Below are 27,361 nucleotides of genomic sequence, written 5' to 3'. Positions count from 1 at the left end.
TGAGGAGCTGGGGAGTGTCAGTTGTTGTGCAGGCTGAGCAGGACAGAGGCTGCTCCTGGTGGGGCGTCGTATGAATTTACCATCATCCTGTGATTTACTGATGTGATTATCTTGACAATAAATCTACTATATTTAACTACATTACATCCGGCTACAAAGGACTATCATTAATTACAATAAGTAACAAAACACAAAGCAACGTAAACACACAACTAAAACAAAGTGTGCAAAACCATAAACGGAGCACAGCACAAAGAAGCAGCACGTGTAAGAGTGCAGCATAAAAATACCACAAATCTCAAAAAATGCATTTCCACCACAGCAAAAAAGCGATACAACAAATATGTACTTACTTTCGTGTCAGATATTACCACTTCTATAAATTTGATTTTATAATTTGATTGTAAAAGATTGTTTGAACCAACTACTGCCCAAATTAGCACTCAAAACATGCTAATAATGTTTGCTGATCTGGCTCAGTCTTTCTCTGAGGGGGGAAGAGCGCACTTGCGCCATTATAGAAACTGCACCTCGACCCAGAGATTGGTAATGGGGGTTAATGTCATGAGCGGACTCACCTAATTGAGGGTTTTTTAGTCACGAGCTGCTTAGTGGGATAAAACGTGGATCTGAAAGTCAGAAAGCTTATTTTGTAGCCTCACATTTTTTGTGTCTGACTGCCAGGCCAGACAATAAGCACTTAAATCATTAATCGTCCCTGACTTTTATTGCTTGAAAACATCATGCAGAGGCCGCGAGGGTCACCATGGAATAGAAAACTGAGCTAAAAGAGAGTATATTAGTCAGTGAAAGGCAAAAAAAAACCTTTAAAATCTCGGTTGGAAATCACACTTTTTTTGTTAGAAAATTTAACAGTTCTTTTTTTGTTTATGTGAATTATATCCCTAAACTGACACATTACATAAAACAGAACGGTCTATTAGCGCACCCATTTAATTGTCATTGTTCACCACATCTTATTTTGTTTATAGGTTAACCAAAAAAAATGATCATTGTTTCTTAACATGGTATCACAAAGCTTATTTATACAGCCAAGTTTGAAATGGGACATGATAGAAAGCCTAAGTTATAATAATGATAACTTGTTTTGAATAGCACCACATAAAAAAGGTTTATTTTGCTGGGTTGAAATAGCAGTTTTAAGACCGCTCACATAGATTGCAATGTCATGTTTTCCAGTGCTCCTTTAGTTTGTGACAAAATGATTGCTTCAGCCCACTAGTAGCATTCAATGTGCAGGACCTGAGTACGTTTAGCACCATATTATTATACTCTAGTATATACTATAGTAAAGCAAATGCACCAATCAAGTATAGGACAATTTTAACATCTTTTAGGGAGGGAGCACAAGCACTTTAGCACTGATTAACAGGAGTAACGTGAGCAGAGTCCTAATGCAAACAAAAATACTTTCAGCCACAGAAGGAAAACATCTGGAATGACCCTAAGCTCTGGCAGCCCCACTGGCTCACATCAACATACCAGAACCATTCAAAGATCCATCACATTCTTACACCACAGGTTAACATCCTCATTCAAACCTACTCACACCCAGTCATCAACCAACTTTCATACAAACTCATCACAAGCGAACATCTACACGGATATGGCCAGACATGTCAACAGTTGGTGTTTCAACAACCTTCACAAATAAAAAAAAGTTTGATTACATTTTTGCTACCTCTCATGTATCCAGCTCTGTTGACATTCTGAGCATTACAGAATGCATGTCTAGTGAACAGCTCAGGAAGACGTGTCTTTCATGTACCTTTACCACACTTACTGTGCTAAATCTTCCAGTTTTTGGATGCAAGTTGGTGGATACCAAGAATGCCTTCCAATACCCACTTTCCTCAAACTGAGCATATCTCCCTTTGATACTAAGGCAAACATGCTGGGGAAGACTGCCTAAGGTCCCTAAAAAGCACGTCTTAATCTGCAAAGAGCATGTTTTACAGACAGGGTAGTCAGTGGGAATACTGCATATACAGCATTCTGAACGTCTATTTATTTCTGACTGAGTATGAGCATTGCAAGCAGGACACACATCACCCATACATGTAGCATTGGGAATGGATTTCCCTGTAATGTATTGTGCGTTTGTAAAGCGCAATATCACCTGGTGGGCAGGTATCCTCTCATGACCCTGAAGACGTCAGAGCTGATCCATAGATTTACCTTGTTGAAGATCCAAAGGTTCAGCTTATTGCAAATGCAATATATTTATAGATGGGGCAGATGTGTAGGGGCCGGTCATTCTGCCCCTGTTGCTCGAATATGAATTTACATAGAAAAAATAAAAATAAAGGAGTTTGACAAAACAGAAACAGTTGATTTAATTAAACACTTCAGGTGGGAGAACTGTTACAGAAGAGGGTCTGAGGACTGTCTCAAAGAACAATAATTTTGAGCAAGGCTTTAAACAGTTTTTTGGTATCATAAAAATACTTCTGGTGATCCTTGTTTGATAAAAGAATGCAGGCCTCCTCTTTGGAGTCATAAATAAGGCCCCTAGTAACAATTGAAGGTGGGCCGCAACCTTGTATGGACACAATATGGGCTAGTGTGTAACATTTCCAGATGTCCGGCATGAGGGGCATGTAATCACTGCATGCGCTGTGTCCTGTTTGACTATATGTTCCTAACTTCATGTGGCATTTGACTTAAATTTTGGCAATGCACGTATACGTCTGGGCATATGTGCTTTATAGGGTCCAGTTTCCCAGGACCATTGTGGAGGCACTGCTCTTATTTGGGGGATGTTCTTGTGTTTGTCTGCCAGCTACATGCCACCCCACCTATGATGTTTCAATCAGTAACCTCAGGCCTATGTCGCAGAGCCTGGCTGACCACGAATTTCTGAGTCTGGATTGATGGAGAGTTCATGACGGGTGAGTTTGTTAATAGTGATGTAATTTCGCTCGTATATACGAGTGTAGCTTTAAAAAAACATTGCCCTCAATGTTACCAATATTAACATTCCCCCCTCTATTTAAATTTTCAAGTATGTTATCTAACACATACTTTATGACAGTCACATTATTGGGGATATGTTGTTCTTAAGCTTTGATTATTACTACTTTCGAAGTTACTTTCAATCTACCTAATTTGAGGACTATATTCTTACAGCAATAAATCCCCAATTGCAGGAAACCACACAGGAACAATAAAAGTATGAAAATGGGAAACAGTGGCATGCACAGTCCGATCAGCCGAGCTCAGTGATTTTCATTATCTTGAGCAATTTCCACCTGATAATTTATAACCAGTGGGTGTTCACTTTCATCTGCACTGTGAAGCAGGGTATGGACCCCCCTGCATTGATGTGGGTGTCAGACAACAGTCTGGATTATTTTGTTATGTTCTTTTACTTAACCCAGACAAATACTCAGCAGTTCTTTTTTTCTCGAGCCTCATACAACATAGTTGTCTTCTTCTTCAGCGATAGTTGGTGCAATTCTGACAGATCTTCTCTGGGTATGACTGGGGTCGGGGTGTGTGTGGTGACTAGGGAGCGGAGCCCACGCCATCCGGGGACGAGCTGAGAATAGCAAAATCACCACACTGTCAGTAGGTATTCATCAGCATAAAGGTGCCCCATTGCATGCCCAGAATGTGCAGTACTGTGCCACATTTTTCACTTGACCCCAGCGGAATGGTTCCTTTCACTCTCAAACACAAGTAATACAGTCTACGTTTCTGTGCAACTAGGGTTTGCTCCTCCCCTTCTAAACACATACACCTATTCACCTCAGTATCTCAGATTTTCTGACAGGGAGAATCTATGCTATGGTTCAACCCTCCCCTATGAGACTAATTTCCCTGTGTATCATCGAGGTGGATGGCTCTACACTGGAAATCCATGTCTGAGGTCCATTTGTCTGTGAAAAAGACAGCCCCAGAAATTATAATGGCCCCCCTGGGAACACAGATGGAAGTGGGAAATGATGTGTTTGTATATTGGTGTGGTCGTTTCTGCTACCTCCAGGAATCTCTTTTCTGATAAGTCTCGGTGCCAAACAGTATACACCCCTATGGTGCCACTCCAATGCTGCTATCTAGCTCAGTCTGAATGCTGGGCTAATTGAAAAGGTACAATGCTGTGGGATTGGTCTTGTATCAGGTCAAATTCACTATTAATCAGTGAGGCTCTACTCAGTGCGGTTGTATCTTTGACTTAATCCTACATAGGTATTGGTGGAAAAGGCATTTTCCTTTTTCGGGATCTAGCTCTTGTAAAGTAAAGTCTGTCTGCCCCTGCTGCATGTGGTATCAGCAAACAGATTTAATATGCCCTGGCTGATGTCTTGGAGCCCCCAATGTTCATGTGCTGATACCACTTGTTGCATAAGAGGGTGCTATGTATTGAGTGCGGAATGCTAGTGTTGGGTTCAGTGTAAGTGATGTGGGAGAGGTCCTTATGCAAGTGCAGTGATAGATTCTGGGTGAACTCCATTTGACTGGGCAGTGCTTTGGTGAGGAATGGATGCAGAAAAACCTATAGCAAACAGAGGGTACATAGAAGTGCAACAATTCATAACGTATTGAACATTTTGATCTTAGAATAAGATCCAGAGGATGTGTCTGTAATCCTCCGGTAATTGGGAGTGTCTTTAGTCAACAAAGTTTGAGGCAAAAAGTTCACTGTGCAGTTTGTAGTTCTTTGTTCGCACATTGTAGGTTCTGTTGGGGTGCTGATGTGGCCGATAAAAAGGTTGTACCTTTGAAAGAATGATTGCCGATCTGTTGAATGAGAACTATGTTAAAAAACAGTGCATTATTGCATGTGCCATCACTTTCCTTCAGGTTTCCTGTCCTTTCTTTTATAAGGGTGTGCTCTCTACACTCTATTCACACAGTTTTTTAGTGGTGCTTCTGAAGGTGGTCCTAGTCGGGATATCTATTTTGAAAGTGGGCTACTGTTCATGGGATGCATTAATTTTTATGGGTTGTTGGCCTTTAATTTTTATGGGAGGTTGGGCCTCACCCCTCTTAATACCTATCTGGCAGTTAGGTTGGTACACCATTTTTATCAGGTAATCTTTTGAACATGGGATGGTACTAATTTTAGCTTGGGTTCCATAGGCGTCACCAGCTCCTCTCTCCAAGGTATACACATTGAGGGTGTGGGGGTTGTCTTTTGATCTACAGGTACGCTGGGCGTGTATAAAATGGAAGCATGTCTCAAATGAATGCCGTTGGCAATGACAATTTTCCCTGAGGTCATATGTAAATTCCCCTTGTCTCAGCATGTGGCGCACAACGTGACCCTCTCCAGTGGCGCCAGGTGTCCTGACTATGCTATGCCCTTTTTCTTTGACCTCCCTTTTTATTGGCCTTTTGAGTGCTTTCCTTAGATCTAACTTGATCTGCTATTCTATTTTATCAGGGCAACAATGGAGGTGCTCAGAAGACAGAAGCATCTGTTTGCTTCTGATATTGTGGTGTCTGACGTTTGGCTTACTGATTACTTCAGATGGTGTGTGTAAGGCTTGGTGTATTTGGCTGATTACTAGGCCTGATAGGAGGGTGAGCACATTCTTGAGTATGGATCTCACACGGAACTGTGATGGACTTACGGACTCCCTTTTTACCTCGGCACCCCTCTCCCTTGAACCATATCTTTTAATCAGCAGCACACTTTTGTTGTCATTCTGGAAATGCATGACCCGGCAAACAGGCTTTGGACAGTTGGAAAACTTTGAGGGAGAAGAGAGAGACGCATTGCTGAAAAACTCATTAAAATAGGTCCAATTAAGGTGCTGGCCAGTTCGTTATCCGGTCAGACATCCCCACCAGACTGACTCAGTGCTGTGTGGCGCTTAGAAACCTGTCCGATCTTGTGCTGTGCAGATTATGGGGTCTTTGCTTTCCCGAGCATACAGGAAACCTGGCTCCTGACACTAGAGGACAGCTCAGTTTTGAAACTGAAAGGGGGCCTCCATTGGGTGGAGGCTGCTAGATTTTTTGGGGCGTTGTTGGGATCATGCTCCATGAAGGGATTTTGGCCCTTGGCTGGATGCCCAAGAATTGGGTCCTTTCAATTTAAGGATTGGAACTTGTCCCAATTGACTTGTGGACCTGGGTGCCTGACTTCCCTCCGGATGTTGTCTGACAAGCCCACCATGAGGGATCAGCAGCAGAGTGGGGCTAGGTTGCTGCAGGCACCCTGAATGGTGAACTCTAGTGAGGATTCCCAATCGACAAAACACATCCAGCAGCCCTGAATTCCTGGTCGCAAGTAAAGGCTTGAATGCCTAATATGTCTCATTGATCCTTCATTGAGGTTTTGTACAGTGAATTGTGCGTTGCACAATAAATGGATTCTTTGCATTAGGGGATTTGACTTACTGCACATATGAGTTCTGTGTTTTCTCAAAGGCATTGCCTCCCCAGACAGTTACCCCTCCCTGTTGCGGTTGTTGACCTGGTTCTTGTTGGGCTGGGTTTTCTGTCTGTTATTGCAGTTGCCACATGTTTTTCCAACTACCTGATTTATGTTGCAGTGATGCAGTAGCTGACTGACTTTCCTGAGGCTGTGTGTAAGGAGCATATGGATTTCCCTGGGCTTGGTTTTGCGGAGTCTGGTCCTGGTTATTGACTTCTGTTCATTGTATGCTTTTAGCCAACATCAATCAGACATGGGGCCTATTCTGTGGTGATAGTAATATTCTCTACAGTCTGGCTGCTCCCAACATCCCTAGCTTCTGCCATTATATATAAGTTGAAACCATATGGTGTTTGGCAATGCAGCCCCTTTCAAGACTGGTGCCATTTTCACGCTCGCGGCCAGCGCGTCTTCCTCAAGGGCAGTCTTTTTTTACTTGTGTTCGACCAACTTAGTGTTGTCTAGTCTCGGTTTGTTCCTGTTTCCCCCTATTCTTTTCTTGTGTCTTTTTGTAATAGTCTAATATGTGAGCTTGTATCTCCCGCCAGGCTTTGGTGTCTAACCTCAATACGCGGTCTAAACCACTCTGTATGTTGGTGGGCAGCCCCTTCTTAAGGATATTTTTAAAGAATGTGACTTGCGGGCCCTTGTCCATCCATGGCTGCCTGGTCTCTTGTCTCACATTCTATCCAGAAACTCAGTTATGCTCTCCTCAGGTTTCATAGTTTCTGCCATTAACACTCCTACATCAGGGCAGTCCAGGAACATTTCCCTTAGGGTCATCAGTATTTGGTGCCTGTACAAACTAAATGTGGCCCCACCATGTTTGTCAATGTGACTGCTGGGATGCAAGCTTGGGAATACACTGTGTTAGTCTGCTCTCCATTTAAGCTACATAGCAGACTTTTAACAATGCCTAGCGCTAGATTTACTCCCGGGGAGTTCTTCTCAAAACATGAGATCTATTGTCCTGCTCCATCCAGCAACGGCGGCAATTTGGTCCTTAGCTCTTCTTTTTCTACCTGAGCGCAGGGTACAATGATGGTCCCTGACATGCCCTTTTGTAGTAATGGGTATATTTTGGCTTGGGGGAGCTCCACTGGTATTTCCCTAGCATGACGTTCACATCTGCTTAAACAATCCTGCATGTAGGGGAGGTTCCACATGAGATCTCCCCCTCCATACTGGATTTAGTCTTCTGCCATGGCCATGTCCTCTCGTTCAAAGGATCCTCCCTCCGGTGAGGGTCTGTCTTACTGGTCCTTTTCCTCACTCCAGCTGGCTAGCAGGTGGCAAAATGGCTGTTTGAATATTTCACCTTCCTCTCGTGCCACTATCTACTGTGGGTTCAGCCAATCTGTCCCACACATTCGGGAGGAGCAATGGACATCTTCGCGGTGCTTTCCTCGTGCGCATGCAAAGGTGCCATCTTACTTCTCATACATCTTAGTTCAGAGTGCACCAGGCTACCTTGGTCTCTAATTTGGTGATCAGCCCCACTCCTGCGCTGATGATCTGGTGAGGCTCAGGCCCCAACCGGAAGCCTCTCCTCTAGTTATAACTTGCACTCTAACCTCGAAAGGTACTCTGTCCCTATCCCAATTTTCCTGAAGTGGCAGGTGCTCTGCTCTATGTTCTTGCTGTCCATCCAGGGGCAATCTCTCTGTCTTTCTCTCTCTCTCCCTTTCTCTCTCTCTCTCTCTCTCTCTCTCTCTCTCTCTCTCTCTCTCACTATCCTTAGTTCACAGCTTTCTTCTAACTCCCATCTAGATTGCCTACTTCTCTCTGAGCTATGCTGTGTTCCTTTTGTAAAAAGAACAATTGTGTGTCTTTTGTGTTCTTTTTGGTCAGAACTTGCCTTCAAACTCACTTCCTGTCCTTTCTCCAGCCCCCTGCTCAAATCCTGTGGATCCCACCTCGTCATCAGATCCTGGAGGACTAGGATCACGTTGCTCATCCCACTAGTTGTATCATTGTCCAGAACCGCTATGAATCGCCCTCTCTCTCAGGTGTGTTCACCCGACCTGGTGGAAGTGCGTGTTCTTCATATTGCGGGGGTTCAATGGGCTGAACTTTATGGATGGGGGGAATCAAACTTAGGGAAGCTCTAGAACTAGACTTGGGTGGTGCTGAGATTGTACTGGCCTCCATAATCGCATGCCTGAACCTAATGATTTGTTGCTCGGTCGGGGACCCTTCAGCCCCCTCAACTGGTGGGTTGGTGTATCCTAATACAGGGATTGTCGGCATCTGGGAGAACACGTCTAAACATGTTTATGGTGGGGGCTGTGTGGACACTTTGCTCATTTTCTGTGTGATAGAATTAGAAGTCGGGGCCTCCTCAAAGACGGCCCACAACTCTAATAGTGCCTCTCTCCAGATTATGTTGGCGTCGTAGGATCCCTCCTTTGGCTAGGGGAACGTGTGTACCTTACTCTGTGCGTTAAACAATGAACAATGTTCCCTCACGACCTATATAGTGAAAATAATACCACTTCTATACTTTTACTCTTATTATTTCACACAGTATACGGCAACATCAACTTTTTTTCATTTGTATTTTTTATTCTGATATTTTTTATAAATTTTTATAAGTACAAAAGTCACATTTATCAATTTATCATTTATAACATATATGTTTCCTGAAAATCATTTGATCAAATACACAATAATTCATTTAAGACAATAAAAACATTTTTGTCTACCGTGCAGAAAAAAACATACTTGAATACACCAATAAACTTAACCACACACAAACTCACTCATTCATACTACATTCGCTCCTTTTTCTGCGTCTGAGGGATCGCAGATAGATACGCGATTTTTTACGCAAGGTCGACGCGTTTCGGTGGTATAAAACCACCTTCCTCAGGACCTTCTGGCAGAAAAGACAGATACTCTTTGCACAAAAATAATCACTGCACGGTATGATATCCGCAATTTTTTAGAGTGGAAACCTGCTTCAGTCAGCTAGTCTCAACATAAACACACAAAATTCTTTAGGCGATCCACGCATTAAAAACGCCTATTCTTTAATCCTATGTAGACCTCGGGTTTTGTCTTGGGTTCTTCCTTTTTTTCAAAAGCCAAATTATTCTTTTTATCACTCTCGTGTCCACAAAATTAGGGGCCTCCTTTTGTAACTATTGTATTCCGATAGTTTTTTGGTTTTGGTCACGTCTATTTTGGATGTATTGTATTAGCTTTTTTTTGCGCGTTGTTGTACTTCCCAAATCCGTAGATATCTCCTCTTCACCTTCTCTTGTATCTATTATTTGCAGTGTTATTTCTTTTAGGTTGAACACGTCTGTCTTGATTTTAGATCGCAGTGCTAAAATTCCCGATTCCAAAGGTGTATCCTCATCACAACGCGTGGACCGGACCTTACTCTGTGCGTGCCATTCGTGGCAATACTTGTCATGTGGTTTAGCCTGTGTGGGGAACCTAGTTTTCATCTGTTTTAGTGGTGACTCTATGATAAGCTGGGTACTTTGTAAGGGACAGATTCACCCTAGTTGTTCTGGTTTTAGGTAGAATATTACTATCACCACAGAATAGGCCACATGGCTGACTGATGGCGGCTAAAAGCACACCATGAACAGAGGTCAATAACCTGGACCAGACCCTGAATAATCAATCCCAGGGAGATCCAAATTCTCCCTACACACAGCCTCAGGGAAGTTAGTCAGCTACTGCATCACTGCAACAGGGATCAGGTAGTTGGAAAAACATGTGGCAACTGCAATAACAGACAGAAAACCAAGCCCAACAGGGACCAGGCAACAACCGCAACAGGGAGGGATAAGTTCTACTCTGGTTGTGGAGAAATATACACAGGAATGCTGGGTCTCACTTCTTACTATGAGCTCAATGGTATTTACAGATGCATCAATATAAACATTTTACAAACACAACCTGGAAGAAAGTGCAATTGTTAAAACATCATGAAATTTGGCAGAACAATAGCAGACCACTGTGATATGAAATGGCGATTGTGAAAATAGCAACACCTTCATTTAGCACGTTGACACTTTTACAAAAAATAATACTCAAGACAAAATACAGTAGCATCAATTTACCAGCATCAAATACCCAAATGTGTGCACCCCTCTGGGCATGTGTGCTTTTTTGGGGGCCAACTTCCCTGGATGAATGTGGTATTGCTGCACTTATCTGGGGGATGGACATGAGTTTACCTGTTCACCCGTTTGTCTGCCGGCCACATGCTAACCCACCTGTGATATGTCAGTCAGTAACCTCAGGTCTATGTCGCAGAGCCTGCCTAAACATGTATTTCGTAGTCGAGGTTGAAGTAGAGTTCATGACGGGTGAGTTTGTTAATAGTGATGCAAATTCGCTTGTATATACGTGTGTATCGTTATAAACAATGGCATCAATGTTATCATTATTAACACCCATTCTGAGCAAATTAGGTTCTGGTGCTGTGTATTCTTGGGATGTGTGCGAGTATGAGACTGATGAAATATGTTTGGAATGTTGAAATCTGAAGTGGTTTTGAGGTATCTAGGGCCTGAGCTATTCTTTGAATGTGTGTCTGGAGTTTGAAATTAGCTGTTGATGGGGAGCAAGTGAAACTGCTTGAGGTGCAAGTTGTGTGTGTGGGGTTAGGTTGAGGGAGGAGTGCTGCCTGCTGCATTCTGTACAGTTTAGAGTCATTTGCTTTGTTGAGTGAAGGAGTAATTCAGTATCTGGTGAGTGCGGAGCTGATGGGGTTGATTCGATCGGTGAAGATGAAGTGGTGAGATGTGGATCTATACTACCTTGATTATCTGCCTTCTACTAATGCAATATCCTGTTGAAGCACACCTAGCCTAAGCTTTTTCTACCTGTTCATGTCTCTATCCCTTTAAAAGTCATGAATACTTGCCAAGTGAACCTTTACTAACTCCTTCTCTTGCTAGCTTATTGAAGCTCCAGAAAATGTGTCTATCATGCACCTTCATTGCACTCACTATGCTAATTCAAACTCCTTCCAGTTAGTGAATGCAAGTTGGGGGTGTCCAAGACTGCCATGCAAGGCACACAGTCCTTGAACTGAGTGAACATATCTACCTTTGAAACTAAGGGGGCTGACTAAGTTCCCTAAAGTGCTGCGCAAACAAATGATGGACAAAATAAATGCTGAATAAATCAAATATTTACCCCCAAGAGTCCTTGGTTAAATCCATCATTCTTTTGCTCACCATGCCACCCCCATTTGGACCCATCCATATGCAGATCACTCTTGACCCTGCTCCTCATCGGAACAATCCAGCCCCAACTGCCAAGCCAGGTCTTTCCTGGACCAGAAACAAGCATCCTGGGGCCAGTTTGCCCATCGTCAGCCATGCTACTTTGAATCCAGTGGAACAGCGAGCAAGGGACCCACGTCTGGGCATACCCATTCCTATTAGGGCAAAAAACGCTGCGCAAACAAATGATGGACAGAATGCTGAACAAATCAAACATTCACCCTCATTCAAGAGATCTGGGTTAAATCCCTTGTTCTTTTGCTCACCATGACACCCCAGTTTGGACTCAGCCATTTTCAAATCATTCATAACCCGTCCATCATCTGCACTTTTTTCATTTGTTCTAAATCAATTTGTGGGTGTGTGCAACTGTGAGATATGTGTGATAACGAGTAAGGGCACTTATCGATGAGTGGGTGTGTGTGATCTTGAGATTGTTGCAATAGTAAAAGTCAAAAATCAATTATCTGATCTTTAAAGGCTTAAACAAGGCAAAGCAACACAAAGTATTTCTTTAACTTGCAACATGCATAATACCACAGCACACTTCAACTTACAAGGGGCAAGCCCACTCCAGCCACTGTTCATTCATTATGGCACTAACATGCAGCAGAGAAAATCGTAGGTAGGGAGCACCAACAAAAAATCCTAGCTATATCAGACAGGGCCAAAAACTAAGCTCAAGCATGACAATAAGTGCCCCCCAGTAACAAATCAGATACATAAGCAACCATTTGCAAAGCCAAAAGGCTGGTAGCTATCACCGCACCTATGAGATAGTTTTGTCATAGCTTTTGCAAAATGTGTGTTTTCTCAGCAGAAACTCAGCCTTAATAGAACAATGTTCTGCCCCCAGCGGGATCGATCCTGATGCCTCAAAGGCCAACCCACATACATTGTACTGCTTTTTTTTCCTTCAGAGATTTATATAGCACAGACTCAACCATTAACGTTTTGGAGAATTATCTGTAAGTAAGTTATATATTTTTCCTCTGGTTGTAAAATTTGTTGGAGACCTGACATTAAGCTTTGTGTGTAATTACCAAACATTACTGACAGCAGAGCACCATTATGGTATGATTTAAAAGAGGATAAGCACCAGCATCCCATATGCTAGAGATTTGTATAGCGTACAAGCCCATCACTTAACTGATCTGAATTCTGGCAGTCAGCCGTTATTGTGGTAATGTAGTATACACAACACACACAACATATTTTCTGGCATGCACTCATTGTGGTGCACCAGATGTCTGATCTGGATCAGTACACCAGGGCACTTAGCATTTAGATGCTGCTGACCACCCACATAGGAAGATTTCTGCATAAGCAACGCAATATCAAATGGACCTTAACAGTAACACTTGGTGCAATAACAGCGAGGCACACAATACTATCAAAATGCACCAATTCAGGTAACAATATCATACACACAATGCTAATAAACTAAGATTGTAGGGCACCATTAATATTATAGTTGCCAAATTGTGTTTGATGTTTTCTTTTCATTAAATTGTGTGAACTTCAAGTTTCAGAAGGCCTCCTAATAGGCAGGACGGGAAACTTGAATAAAAACTGTAATGGTAAAAGGACTCAATGACCATAAGCTAAACTCTTTGGAGTTAAAACTTATTGTTTTTGCTGAATAGCTGTAAATCTGTATTATCATTGAAGACTGGTATGCAATGGTTCTTTTTTCACTTTGGATGCGATATTTAGGTGTGTATATGTGTATGTGTATATATATATATATATATATTTTTTTTTTTTGCAGCAAATGCGCACCTGCGCTTTTCAACAGGCACACGCAGCGCTCCTTAGCTATCCAGCCTGCATGCCTCTCACGCCTCGCAGCACACCTTTTCTCCTCATTTGTACACATGTGCCCGACGCGTTTCGAGGCTGGCCGCCTCTTCTTCATGGGGCACAGTTCAAAAAGACAGGCAAGGCTCTCATGCTCGTTTGGCACCAGCTTTATTTCACTAGTGAGGGAACGCCCTGAGTGGGCGTGGCTACATTGTCTTGTCACCATCAAGAATGATGGTTGTTGTAGTCCTGAATGAGAGTCCATATAAAATACCTTAGTTCGGTGGCCTCGAAACGCGTCGGGCACATGTGTACAAATGAGGAGAAAAGGTGAGCTGCGAGGCGTGATAGGCATGCAGGCTGGATAGCTAAGGAGCGCTGCGTGTGCCTGTTGACAAGCGCAGGTGCGCATTTGCTGCAAAAAAAAAATATATATATATATATTACCTACTGGCGGTCGCCAGTAGGTAGTTATAATGTGGAAAAGTAAATTTTGCCATGTTCTGTGTCCCTACGCGTCCTCCATCATATGTTATGTGTGCATGATTAATATGCATATGTATTCCCCATGTTCGATTAATGACGCAATTATAGTTGTGTCCATCTCTAGTATGCCAGTTTCCAGTTCTCGTGAATACTACGAATATCAGGCCTATTTAAAGTTACGTTGCCACGTTTCTCAGTGTGCACGTTATTTCATTGTAAAGTCCCCGTTTCTAGGCCTCAAAAAAGGGCCTGGACACCAGATTCAGCTTCTGTCTCCTGAGCCTCGCTGAGGAGCGATACAGCCCCCACCTGTATCCTCGACCCTTCACTTACTTCCTGCCTCACAGTGCCCGGTTCCGCCTGGCTCTGCCTCTGAGTCTGCCAAGAGTAAGTTATGATTCTAGTTATCAGTCCAGCCCTCCTTCTCTGCATTCCTAAGCTACTGAATCGCATCAATAGTTTCCGTCATTGTCTAGCCTTTGTGTCTCCATGTAAGAGAAATACTGCATTTAATGGTCATTTAATATTCTTCATCACGCACTACATGTAGAATAATGCATGCTCCAGTCTTAGAATCAAGTTAGCCTCTCCCCTCCTGACTCTTAGTTAATATCAACATGTTCTCTAAACATCAGATACTAGATATTGTTTAGGTACATGTCGCCCTGACTCTCCAGACTTCAGTCTCTGCTCCTAGCACAGAGTTCGTAGCCCCCAGCTTCTCCTAGTAACACGTCATTGTCAGTTTGCGCGCACCATTAGGTTAGAGGTCCCGGCTCCTTAGGTAGCCCCTCCATGTTTCCGCCCCATTTATGACATATTCTGTTACGTTTACATCACATGTCTATGTATACGCCTCCCGTTACACCCATTTTCACCCTTATCTTTCGCGACTGCTATTGACCACACCCACTGCTCCGCCTATCATATGTACTGTAATGCAACTGTTTTAGTATATATGTTCGTGTACTGTTATTAAATGTTACGCCGATTCTGATCCTGCCCCCGGCAGCGCTGCCATCCTGTTCCCGTGCAGGTTGTCCTGTTCCTGTCCTTTATGCTGTATTAAACCTGCAAACTCCTACTACCTCGAATCTTGACTCTTATTTATTGAGCTATCTGCTATTCATTTATCCATTCAAAAATAGAGGTATTATTTATTTATTTACCACATAATGGCGCCCGAACAGGAACTTGCCCTTTCCCCACGCGTCGGTGAAGCCACGCCGACCCCCTGACCCTCTGCAGTCGTGACGGAACTCTTCTGCGCACCGGCAGATATTTCTGCTTTAAGTATCCCTCAGGCCCACGGAGGAGACGGAGGAGGCGGTCCAGCATCCAGACGAGACGGTGGAGGAACGCGGCGAGTCCCGACCAGAGCCCAAGCCGAGAGTCCAAGGTCCGAGGTATCCGGAGGCCCACCCGTAACAGAAGTCCGAAGTTCGTCCGTCCGGCGTCGAAGCAGTCCAGTCCAGTCCGAGGCCTTCCGTTCTTGCTGCCCGGTGAGTACCGTTGCTGGGGTAGTATCTAGACAGGGTCAATCTAATTGACTCTGGTCCGTGGGTTGGTGGTACACAGACCCACAAACGAAGTGTCCACTTCGGTGGATGCGGGTCCTGACGTGTCTCTGTATGAGACCGATAAGTTTCGTACTGTTTCAGCAGTGCATCTAGTTTCTGTTCTAGTCAGTTCTGTTCTCGAGAAAATTCATGTATTCTGTTTTCCGTATTCCAGGTAGTATTCTGTTCGAACTGTTATTCTGAATGTTATTCATGTATTTTAATGTCGTGGTATGAGTGTGAAGTAATTATCGTGTTTATTGTGTATTGTGTTGTGTCCAGATTATAGTTCAGTCATGCCGCTCTTTTCAAAACTGCGTCAGTTAAAAACCAGAAAAGGTCTGCTAGAAGCAGCAGTTCCTGTCCCGCCTAGGGACAGTCCAGGTCATTTCATGTATCAGAAGCATGGCATAAGCGCCATATTGTATCTAGATTTATGGGTAGAGTATACCAAACAGTTAGAGGAAAAGTATAGATGGCCTGTATCAGGCACATGGGATGCCGAGTGCATCATAAGAGTAGAAGAAGCATTATGGAAAAAGAAAGCCAGACAGTCACAGAAAGATGCCATTGAGTTATGGCGCAAAGAATCTCATAAAAGAACCGAAAAAGAAATCAGAAAGTCAGAATTAAGTAGAGAATCCTTAGAGCGGGCCCAAGAAAGGGAATTAATCGAGATTGGTGAACGAGTTAAAACCGAACAGTCAGACAGACAGAGGCATGCTCTTATTAAGGGTATGTATCCTCTTCTTGCCGAGGGCTTGCCAAAAGCGACCCCAGAGGCATCCAGTAATTTCCCGCCACCACTCGTTCCGACCAAGCTACGTCACAAACCGACCGCAGCTGATATTTTCATTTCGTCCTATTTGGACGACACAGTCCCAGAATATGCAAATCCCGCTCCGCCAGTCCCTGTAAATCAGGCACTTCCCGCTCCTCCAGACACCGGAGTACCTGTTACGGTACCCCCGGTCCAGCCCGCCATACAAGTCCAGCCTGCATTTCCATTTCCCACTCTGCCAGGACGAAGAGCATCAGTAGACGACTCTAGTTTAGGGGCCGCAGGGGGAGGTCCTCCAGGAACCCCGCCGCCACACAAGCGTTTAACGTTAGCCGAATTACATGCACAAGCGTCACAGCGTACGCCCAGATATCAGTCTGTTGCAGAAATAAGAAAAGCCCTTACCGAATGTGGCTATGATCCAGTCCCAGGCGAGGATAATATGGTTTTATATTCATTACGCGTGAGAAAGGTGACCGAGTATCTAGTCACTTTACCGAATATGAAGGAAGATCTAGACACAATATATCGTTTCATCCGTACAGGGGATGATCCAGAAAGTATTAGTGAAGTCATGTCTCAAAGGAAAGCTGAGATCCAGCTCATGTTATTGAAGTTCCTGATTAATTGTCTAATAAGAGAACAAGATTCCCCGACTAAAGATCGAGCCGAAATGAAAGTCCTGATAAGGTGGAGTGATAATATAGCCGAGGGTAAGCATAAGACCATCAGTAGTATAGAGAGTATGTACAAGAAGATTCGTAAAGAAATAATAAGGATACACGAACAACGCAAAGAAGCACGAGTAAGCGAGAAAGAAAGTAACTCTGATACTGAAGAGGTAGAGGACGAGAATCCCGCCAGAATAGCGTATGTAGGAAAATCCAGATTTCCAGATCGCCATTCACGTCTAGAATACAAGCCAGTTTTTCACCATCCAGAACCAGAGCAAGGTTCTCTAGAACAAGTATTTCAAGCTACCGATCACATTCTGAAATCACGAATCGGTTATAGTGAGTTAAGTACTATGCATGAACAAGAACTAGTCCGATCAGCAGTCCGATGGATTACTGATTCTACCACTTTTCCAGACGAAATAGTGGCACAAATGTTTCTGAAAATGCCCCCAGCCGAGCAACGACTGGCGGGTATGTATATGATCCAGCACCTCATTACATTGTATGAGGGTCAACATTCTGATCCAGGTCCGTTACATGATGTCCTGAACGAGTTACTCCAGTACAAATGGAAAGGTTTAGGTACCGATTTGATTAGTGTCATTCTAGAACAGCGCCACAAATACAGAACGTTTCTGAACCCACATTTTGTTCATGTCTCACCCCCAGAAAGTAAACCCTTTTACATAGACAGACAGAATCCGTTACGAGAAGTGCATCCAATTAAGACAGACGGTGGTGAAATGCAACGAGTGTTTGTTTACACCCCGATCACAAAGATGGAACTCTTAGAGATGAAAAAAATTAATTCCCTGTCATGATAAAGATCCAGCAGGGTTCCACCGAGAATTAAAAGACATGCTCCGTATGGAAGAATACACGTATCCAGATATCATTAAAATGTTAAAAGTCTTGTTGCCCGCAGGGGTATATGAGAAACTCAAAGAAAAAGAATGGGAGGTGGGAGAGAAAAAGATCGATTGGGCAGTTCTAGAAGCCGAAGATAAGGCACGAGTACCAGGTACCGGTCTTGGAGATAAATGTAAAGAATTACCAGAATTATTAATACAAGTTTTGCCTAGGTTATTGACAACTAGAAAAGAAGACTGGGATGCAATCTCAGCATGTAAACAGAAACAAGATGAAGATATTAGTGATTATTATTCCAGATTTGAGAAATGTTTTACCATAAACAGTGGCCTCAAGACAAGTAGCGAATCATACCCTCATCTTTTTGTTACTAAATTAGTCGAGAATTCAAGTCCACAAATTAAAAACCGAGTTTTGAAAGTCGAAAGTACCTGGCAAGCTAATACCCCGTCCCAGATGTTACAGATGCTTCAATACCACCAGAATAGAATCAGAGAAGAGCAAGATCACGAAAGGAAACGTATGAAAGACACGAAAATGAAAGTACTAGTTGCACAATCTGTTCCTCAAGACAGTCAGAAGAGGGGACCAAATCAAGCCAGTCATCCTGCAGCTCCCGTTAAAGGAAACTGCAATTATTGTAAACAGCCAGGTCATTTTATAAACGAGTGTGCAGTTCTGAAACACAACATAGCTACCGGTAAGACTAAAGAAAGACCACGTCCGCCTAGACAAGAGCAAGTTTCACAGACTTCTCAGCCACAGAATGCACAACAGACAGTTACTGTACCGCAGCCTATCGCTGCAACACAGCATGTTACACAGCAGATGTACCAGTATGCACAGTCTGAGTATCCAGAGTATCAGCCATATTCATGAAACAGCCTAGAGAGGGAGGTAGGCTTGCCTCTCATCGAGATACCTGTAGATCAAGAAGGTCCCTATGTTCACAGTCAAGTATTAGGGAAAGACAGAAAGTTTCTGATTGATACAGGGGCAAGTAGGACCACTATAAGTCACGCCGAAGTTCCAGGGGCTCCGCTCTCAGGCTCTAGAAATGTTTCCCTTGGATTTTCAGGAAAACCTATTGTAAATGAAATATCAAAGCCAGTTACTCTAGAAGTAGGTCCATTGTCCCGCACTACTGATCTGTTACTTACTAAGTCATGTCCAGAAAATCTATTAGGCATTAAGACACTGAAAGAGTTAGGTGCAGTTATATGCTGTTCCCCAGAGGGAATACGATTGTTCCTACGTGACTTCAAGGGTCACTATGTATTACGAGATTTTGATCCGAGATTGTCTAATGTTCCGCAGCATCTATGGGCGCAAGGTCCAACTGATGTTGGCTTTATGCAAATCACACCCCATCGTGTGACTCTCAAGCCAGGTGTAGTCCTGCCACGAATCAGACAGTACAGATTGCCACCAGAGGCTGTAGCAGCCTTATCCAAAATTATTAACGAGCTCATCGCTCAAGGAGTAGTTGTAGAAACTGACTCCAATGTATGCAATTCTCCGATCATTCCTGTTATGAAACGTACTGATCCAAATGCACCTCCAGTATATCGTTTAGTGATTGACCTTCGAGAGCTTAACAAATGTATTATTCCCCAGTACCCAGTTGTCCCAGATATCTCTTCCCTATTGACAGCCATTGATTCCGAAGCGTCATTTTTTACAGTCATAGACCTCAAGAACGCGTTTTTCAGTGTCCCCATTCATCCAGACAGCCAGTTTCTTTTCGGATTTTGTTTAAATGGAAGGAGCTATATGTTCACACGAGCTCCTCAAGGTTTCACAGAAAGTCCTAGTATTTACAGTCAAGCACTCAAGAGACAACTAGACAACATTCACATGCCAACTGACACTGCCCTGCTCCAGTATGTCGATGATCTACTGATCACAGCCCGTTCTGAACGTGCTTGCGAGCGAGCATCACTTACAGTCTTGTATTTCCTAGCCGAGATGGGACACAAGGTGTCCCCTTCTAAGCTTCAATTCTGTGTCCAGCAAGTGGTCTACTTAGGACACTTACTGTCCAAGAGGGGTAGGCAGTTGACACCAGACCGTATCCAGTTAATAGCGAGTCTTCCTCAGCCCAAGACCCAGAAGGAGGTACGTGCTTTTATCGGCCTCACTTCTTATTGCAGACAATGGATTCCTCAGTATGCATTTCTAGCTAAACCACTGATACAGTTAACGACACAGGAGGCAGCCGTATCGACTGTCCTCCCTTGGACATCTGAACATACATTTAGTTTTAATGAGTTAAAGAAAGCCCTATGTCAAGCTCCAGTTCTAGCAACACCGAACTACAGTAAGTCTTTTACACTTTTCGTCACAGAACGCGAAGGTACAGCATTATCTGTCCTCACACAAGATCAAGCAGGACAATACAAGCCTTGTGCTTATTTTTCGAGCACATTAGATCCTGTAGCCCAGGCTCTGCCTGCGTGCCTTAAGTCAGTTGCAGCCACAGCACTTGCTATCAGACAAAGTGATTCCATAGTATTAGGACACTCCCTGACAGTACAAGTTCCACACTCCGTGGAAGTTCTTTTAAACCGAACACAGACTCAGCACTTGACAATTGCACGTTTAACAGGTTATGAACTGACACTGTTCCAGCCACACATAGAAATCAGACGCTGCAACGTTTTAAATCCTGCTACACTGTTACCATCAGTTACTTCGAATTCTGCCACACACGACTGTGTGGAAGTTGTTAACATCATGACAAAGCCAAGACAAGATCTGACAGATATTCCCTTACCAGATCCCGACCTGACGCTTTATGTGGATGGTTCATGTATGAGAACAAGTACAGGAGAACTAGTAGCCGCGTATGCAGTGACTACTGACACTGAAGTTATTGAAACACACCGTATTGACACCCTGTCTGCTCAAGCAGCAGAGCTAGTTGCTCTGACTCAAGCCTGCATACACGCCAAGAACCTGAAAGTTAATGTTTACACCGATTCACGTTACGCATTTGGAGTTGTACACGACTTCGGAGTGCTCTGGCAAGAGAGAGGTTTCATGACTTCTCATGGAACCAAGATTCAGCATGGTCTCCTTATTCAAGCTCTGTTAGATGCAATACATTTACCGACATCCATTGCTATCATGAAGTGCAAAGCACATACGAAAGTTACTGACACTATTTCTCAAGGTAATGATCTAGCAGATCGCACAGCCAAGCTTACAGCTCAGACTCCAGACATTTCAGTTAATCCGACACAGACACACACTCCAGATCCGACTACATGTATGACAGTCAAAGACCCTACTCAAGATGTCATAGATATCCAGTTACATGCTACTCCCGATGAAATCAAGAAATGGTCCGAACAAGGAGGGGTACAGACAGATCAGGGATGGGTAACAAAGGGTAAAGCCACATGGTTTCTCCCCGACTCTATGGTTCAAGTCATTATTAATACCGCACATAGTCCAGCACATTTAGGAGAAAAAGCTATGTTAGACAGTATCCAGAATATTTGGTTCAACAAGCATTTACGAGCTGCAGCCAAGCAGAAAGTCCGTACCTGTATGATATGTTGTCAGTTTAATCCAGGTAAAAGTGTCCCCGTGGAACAAGGTGGATTCCAGCCTCCTGACCACCCTTTTGAAGTCCTCCAGATGGATTATATTCAGATGGAGCGATGTCGAGGATTCAAGTATGTCCTTGTAGTTGTATGCGCTTTGTCCAGGTGGACGGAGGCATATCCAGTCCCAGATTACACAGCCGCGACCACTGCCAAGCAGTTGGTTCGTGAGTTCTTCCCCCGTTACGGACTCCCTAGGGTCGTATATTCTGACAACGGCCAGCCATTCTCATCTGAACTCATGAAACACGTGTCCCTTTTGTTAGGGTACCAGTGGAAGTTCCATTGTGTACGCCATCCTGAAGCAGCCGGTCTCGTAGAGAGACATAATCAGACCCTGAAAATTCGAATTGCAAAAGTTTGTCAAGAGAAAGGTGTGGACTGGCTAGTAGCTCTGCCGGTCGCCCTGTTCTATATGCGCATGGTCGCACATTCCAGATCAGGTCTGTCCCCGTATGAGGTCGTTTTCGGCCGCCCCCCTAACATGTGGGGTACACCTAGACCCCGAAGTATTACCGATGTTTCAAGTAATATGCTGACAGATTACCTAGCTTCCTTGATGTCTGCCCTCAACTCTTGTCGTTCACAGGTTGCCGCCGCATTTCCAGACAATACCGAGGTGGCACCGCATGAAATCGTTCCCGGATCCATGGTCCTAGTGCGAAATTTCGATCGTTCAAGTCCACTGGAGCCTCGCTGGAAGGAGCCCCGACAGGTCCTCCTGGCCACCCGCACAGCCGTGAAGTTGGAGGGACGCAAAGGCTGGGTGCATCTTTCGCACATCAAGAAATTTTATGGATTGAAACCAGTTTCAAAGAACATTTCCAAGGATTTAAAGGACTGCCAAAGTACTATTCTTAAGGACTGTCCCGCAAAAGACAATGATACTGCACCCTCCCTGTTAGAGAAAACTCCGCAACAGGAGTATAAATTAAAGTTAAGGTCTAGTAAAATAAGTCAGCCAGTTTGATTGTCTAAGTCCTCCCCTAGGTGAAACGGTTAGACCGGTTTCTGACATGTATAAAATAGACCCCCATAGTGAGAGAGTTAGTCAAAACTCAATCCGATGTATCGTTTTTCTATGTTTCATATTATTTCTCAGTATTATGATTTCCTGCACCAGTTATGCATTTTATCTGTATTTTCCAGTTTCTCATGTAAATAAGTCTTCTAATAATGTTACAGTAGAGCACACGTTTAGTGATCTGCCTCCTCATGAACTCTCTTACCGCCTCGCTATGCGTAACAATTCTTTTATCCGCATGTTACATTATTCACACCAGACCAGCAATGCCACTAATTGTTGGGTGTGTGGTCGACTCCCCCCTTTCCAGACCCCGAAGGGAGTTCTGCCACTCTTTCCTTATCCATTTTCACATAATGGTTCGTGTGGAGCATGGTCCACGTTAACGTCATCTTCAACAGATATGTCTTTTCTTAACAGTACATGTTTCCCAGACAAGCAAGGTCTTCCCCACAGAACAGGGTTAGATCTAGAAAACGAAGTTTACAATTTAGGTAATTATTCTTCGAATTTCATGGTCCTGAATGTTCAGTCTGATTCCACTCCAGACTTACCTGCTATTTCAGTACTACCAGTCAAAGGCGAATTATGTGTTAGAAATAATGGTTCCGTACATGTAGGACATAGCGATTGTACTACTATTGTCAAGTACAGTGACAGTGGGAAATCTATTTTCAAAGCTTCACGTCATTCTTATTTTATTTGTGGTCAAACCGCATATGTTCGTCTGCCCCTCAATTGGGAGGGAACCTGTTACATTGCCTTCCTACTGCCACCTGTTTTCCTAGCTCCATCTGATTATCACAGAAACACACGTCTAGTACACATTAGACATAGAAGGGAGTCCCCCATTGTCGATTATACTGAAACTGCTCTAGAACAGTATACAGATTTCAATAGAGGTTTCTTCTTCTTTATAGGACCTATCCAGAACAGTAAGCTAATCCGTAGATTAACCAGAACCCTTGAAGCAGTAGTTAATGAGACTGCCTCTGCCCTAGGTAACTTAACTGAAGAGCAATCTGCTATGAGATTTGTCGTTTTACAGAATCGTCTCGTCCTTGACGTCATATTGGCCGATAGGGGCGGGGCCTGTAGAGTCATCGGATCTAGTTGCTGCATTTTCATTCCAAATAACGCACCGTCTGTTTATTCAGCTATAACCAGACTCCATAAAATTGCCCATCTGTTACACCAAGATCCAGGCACCTGGACATGGTCCGGTTGGTTCTGGAATATAATTTCCGCTTGGGGATGGAAAGTCTTGTCCTTTCTAGGTATTGCAGTAGCGATCATATTCAGTTGCTGCCTCTGTATACAATGTGGCCCTGCGATTTGCGGCATTTGTGCTACCTCTTGTATTCCTAGTCCCAAGTCCCGTTCTAAATCTCGTTCCAAGAAAATTCGAGACGAGCAAATGATACTGTATGAAATGATAGATGGTATCATGAATATTGATGTTTCCTGATGGAAACGTAGTGACAAGGAGGGAATGTGGAAAAGTAAATTTTGCCATGTTCTGTGTCCCTACGCGTCCTCCATCATATGTTATGTGTGCATGATTAATATGCATATGTATTCCCCATGTTCGATTAATGACGCAATTATAGTTGTGTCCATCTCTAGTATGCCAGTTTCCAGTTCTCGTGAATACTACGAATATCAGGCCTATTTAAAGTTACGTTGCCACGTTTCTCAGTGTGCACGTTATTTCATTGTAAAGTCCCCGTTTCTAGGCCTCAAAAAAGGGCCTGGACACCAGATTCAGCTTCTGTCTCCTGAGCCTCGCTGAGGAGCGATACAGCCCCCACCTGTATCCTCGACCCTTCACTTACTTCCTGCCTCACAGTGCCCGGTTCCGCCTGGCTCTGCCTCTGAGTCTGCCAAGAGTAAGTTATGATTCTAGTTATCAGTCCAGCCCTCCTTCTCTGCATTCCTAAGCTACTGAATCGCATCAATAGTTTCCGTCATTGTCTAGCCTTTGTGTCTCCATGTAAGAGAAATACTGCATTTAATGGTCATTTAATATTCTTCATCACGCACTACATGTAGAATAATGCATGCTCCAGTCTTAGAATCAAGTTAGCCTCTCCCCTCCTGACTCTTAGTTAATATCAACATGTTCTCTAAACATCAGATACTAGATATTGTTTAGGTACATGTCGCCCTGACTCTCCAGACTTCAGTCTCTGCTCCTAGCACAGAGTTCGTAGCCCCCAGCTTCTCCTAGTAACACGTCATTGTCAGTTTGCGCGCACCATTAGGTTAGAGGTCCCGGCTCCTTAGGTAGCCCCCTCCATGTTTCCGCCCCATTTATGACATATTCTGTTACGTTTACATCACATGTCTATGTATACGCCTCCCGTTACACCCATTTTCACCCTTATCTTTCGCGACTGCTATTGACCACACCCACTGCTCCGCCTATCATATGTACTGTAATGCAACTGTTTTAGTATATATGTTCGTGTACTGTTATTAAATGTTACGCCGATTCTGATCCTGCCCCCGGCAGCGCTGCCATCCTGTTCCCGTGCAGGTTGTCCTGTTCCTGTCCTTTATGCTGTATTAAACCTGCAAACTCCTACTACCTCGAATCTTGACTCTTATTTATTGAGCTATCTGCTATTCATTTATCCATTCAAAAATAGAGGTATTATTTATTTATTTACCACAATGGTTAGGACCTAGTGTCCATGGGAAATCCACCACATTCTATTTGGAATAACTTTGGCGCTGGTGGACGAATCTTCGCAAAATTCTCCAAGAAAATGGCCTGCTCCACTCTGCTCCTTCCCTGAAAGTTTGGGGGTGATTCGTCAAGCGGGGGCCGAGAAAAAAGGGGGGTCCCAAAATGTGTTTTCCCCATGCAATTTTCCATAGGGACCTTTAGCCAGGGCTACAGCCTGAACGGCTGAACGGAATTACACCAAATTTGGCAAAAAGGTAGAGTTCGGTTTGCAGATTGTGCTTTTCATTAAATGGTGTAAATCCGTTCAGAAGTTCCTGAGAAAATCAAAAGTAAACTCATAGTGATATCTAGAGACGAAGTACTGTACGAGTATCGAAATCCGTATAATTACAAGCACGAGCTGCATGTTGATTGGATGTCAACTGTCTGTCAACACTCCAAACCAGGAAGTGTTGGCAGCCATCTTGTGCCTCAGTAGAACCGAGTCACAAGAAAACAGTAAAACAAAGTTGAAAAATAAGAAAAGGGGGCAGGGTAGAATTATCCTGACCCTTTAGGCCTGCTCAGGGGGTCCCACATGGATCTTTAGGCCCTAAACCTTTTTTTTAATAAGAAATTGTGGGGTACGCGTATGGCACGCGTACGCGGTGAAAAAAGATTTAAAAAAGTAGAAGTTTGACTTATTCTTAATAAGCCCGGGCGGGGCCAAATCCCATGGCCAATTTTTTTCCACAATGGGGGGCATGTAAGGCCCTCCGAGTTTAGGGGAACGCCACCCCCGGGTCTTTATTTTGAAGTATGCCGGGGGGGTCACGGCCCCCCTGCAGCTCCGTAGGCCGCCACCCCCTCTGGGCTTTAAAAAAAAAATTTAATTATGTTTTGAGACCCCCCAACCACACGCCCGGGGACCGCCAACATCCTGGGGCAGTAATATTTAAAAAAGGGGGGTCCGTGACGGACCCCCCATCCCCGGGGACCTGCACCCCTTGGGGCTTTTGAATGTTGGGAGGGGGTCGCGCGGACCCCCTCCTGGAGCCCTTGATGGCCCTGGGGTCCGACACCTGCAGTGTCCCGGCGTGCCTACCCCCGGGACACTGATGTTTGCTATGGTAGGGTGGGAGCGTCGTGGCTCCCACTTCAGCACAGCAAACCGCTTTTCTATTGGAAAGAGAGAGCAAGTTAACCTGCTCTCTCTTTGAAGTAGGAAAGCAGATTGCTTTTCGTCAGAGAGAGCAACATGTAAGCTACTCTCTCTGACAAAGCAATGCCGGCTCTCGAAGGACGCGGGGAACCAGCTGGGACCATGGGGATATTGGGGTTTCCCCCACGGTCCCCAATGGTATATTTGAGCCCCGGGGGACGGGGTCCCCGGGGATTATAAAAAATTAGTGCTAGAGGCTATTTTTTTTTTTTTTTACTATCTATGTTGAATCTATGAATGTATGTTGGCAGTGTGTGTTGACTAGGGTTTGGCTGCCGTTGATGGGGAGCAGATAGTATTTCTTCTCCCCGTGGTTTTGTGTACCCCCAAAGTCTAAAGGGAGCTTATACAGGCTGATTCTAGGTTGGCAGTGTGTGTTCAGTAGGGTGATGGTGTTTGTGTACCCCCTTTGCAGCTCTTTAAACATTCGAACATATAATTTCTGCAAAATCTTTTTTGTGTTAGGCAACAGAGTATTACCCCAGTGACTTTGTCATCCATGTATCTTTTTTACTTTTTCTTTATTTGAATTCCGCTTTATTTACAGTATCTTTCTACCTCTCATCACGATGAGTTCCACAGCTCAGCGTCCGTTGCAGTGTTCTTAGGCTTTTTGTTGTTTTGCTGACTTACCAGTTTGTGTTCAAGATTCGCCGTCCTATTTGTGTAGCTTTCCTTTGTGTATCTTTTGTGCAGCCGCCTTTTGTGTATCTTGTTTTGTATCTGACTTTGTTTATTCAGTGCTTGATCCAGTGTCCTGAATATAGCAGTGCATCTGTAGACATGTAGTTTACTCCTTTCCATTCCCTCCCTTCATCCTAATTGAAAAGGTAATGGGGAGAGTCAAAGTAAGGCACTCCTGTCGTCACTGTTTTAAGCTTGCAACATAATAGATAGGACACGGGTTAAGAAACCCAGCCTTCACCACTCTTGGACCCTCCTGGCCCTTGTTGCTACCTCGTTTGCTATGTCTTAAGTATTTAATCCCTGCACTTG

The 27,361-nt window shown here is 43.9% G+C and overlaps 1 protein-coding gene across 2 annotated transcripts in view; it reads left to right on the top strand.

The window, feature by feature from the left end:
• The window catches only part of DPYD (dihydropyrimidine dehydrogenase), a 3,662,673-nt gene that overhangs the window by 262,094 nt on the left and 3,373,218 nt on the right, over positions 1-27,361 (top strand). The gene's annotated exons all lie outside the window — the stretch shown is intronic.

The sequence above is a fragment of the Lissotriton helveticus genome, chromosome 1_1, assembly GCF_964261635.1.
Source record: "Lissotriton helveticus chromosome 1_1, aLisHel1.1, whole genome shotgun sequence".
NCBI lineage: Eukaryota > Metazoa > Chordata > Amphibia > Caudata > Salamandridae > Lissotriton > Lissotriton helveticus.
Note: the sequence above shows the minus strand (reverse complement) of the source record. Positions and strands in the feature narration are given on the sequence as shown.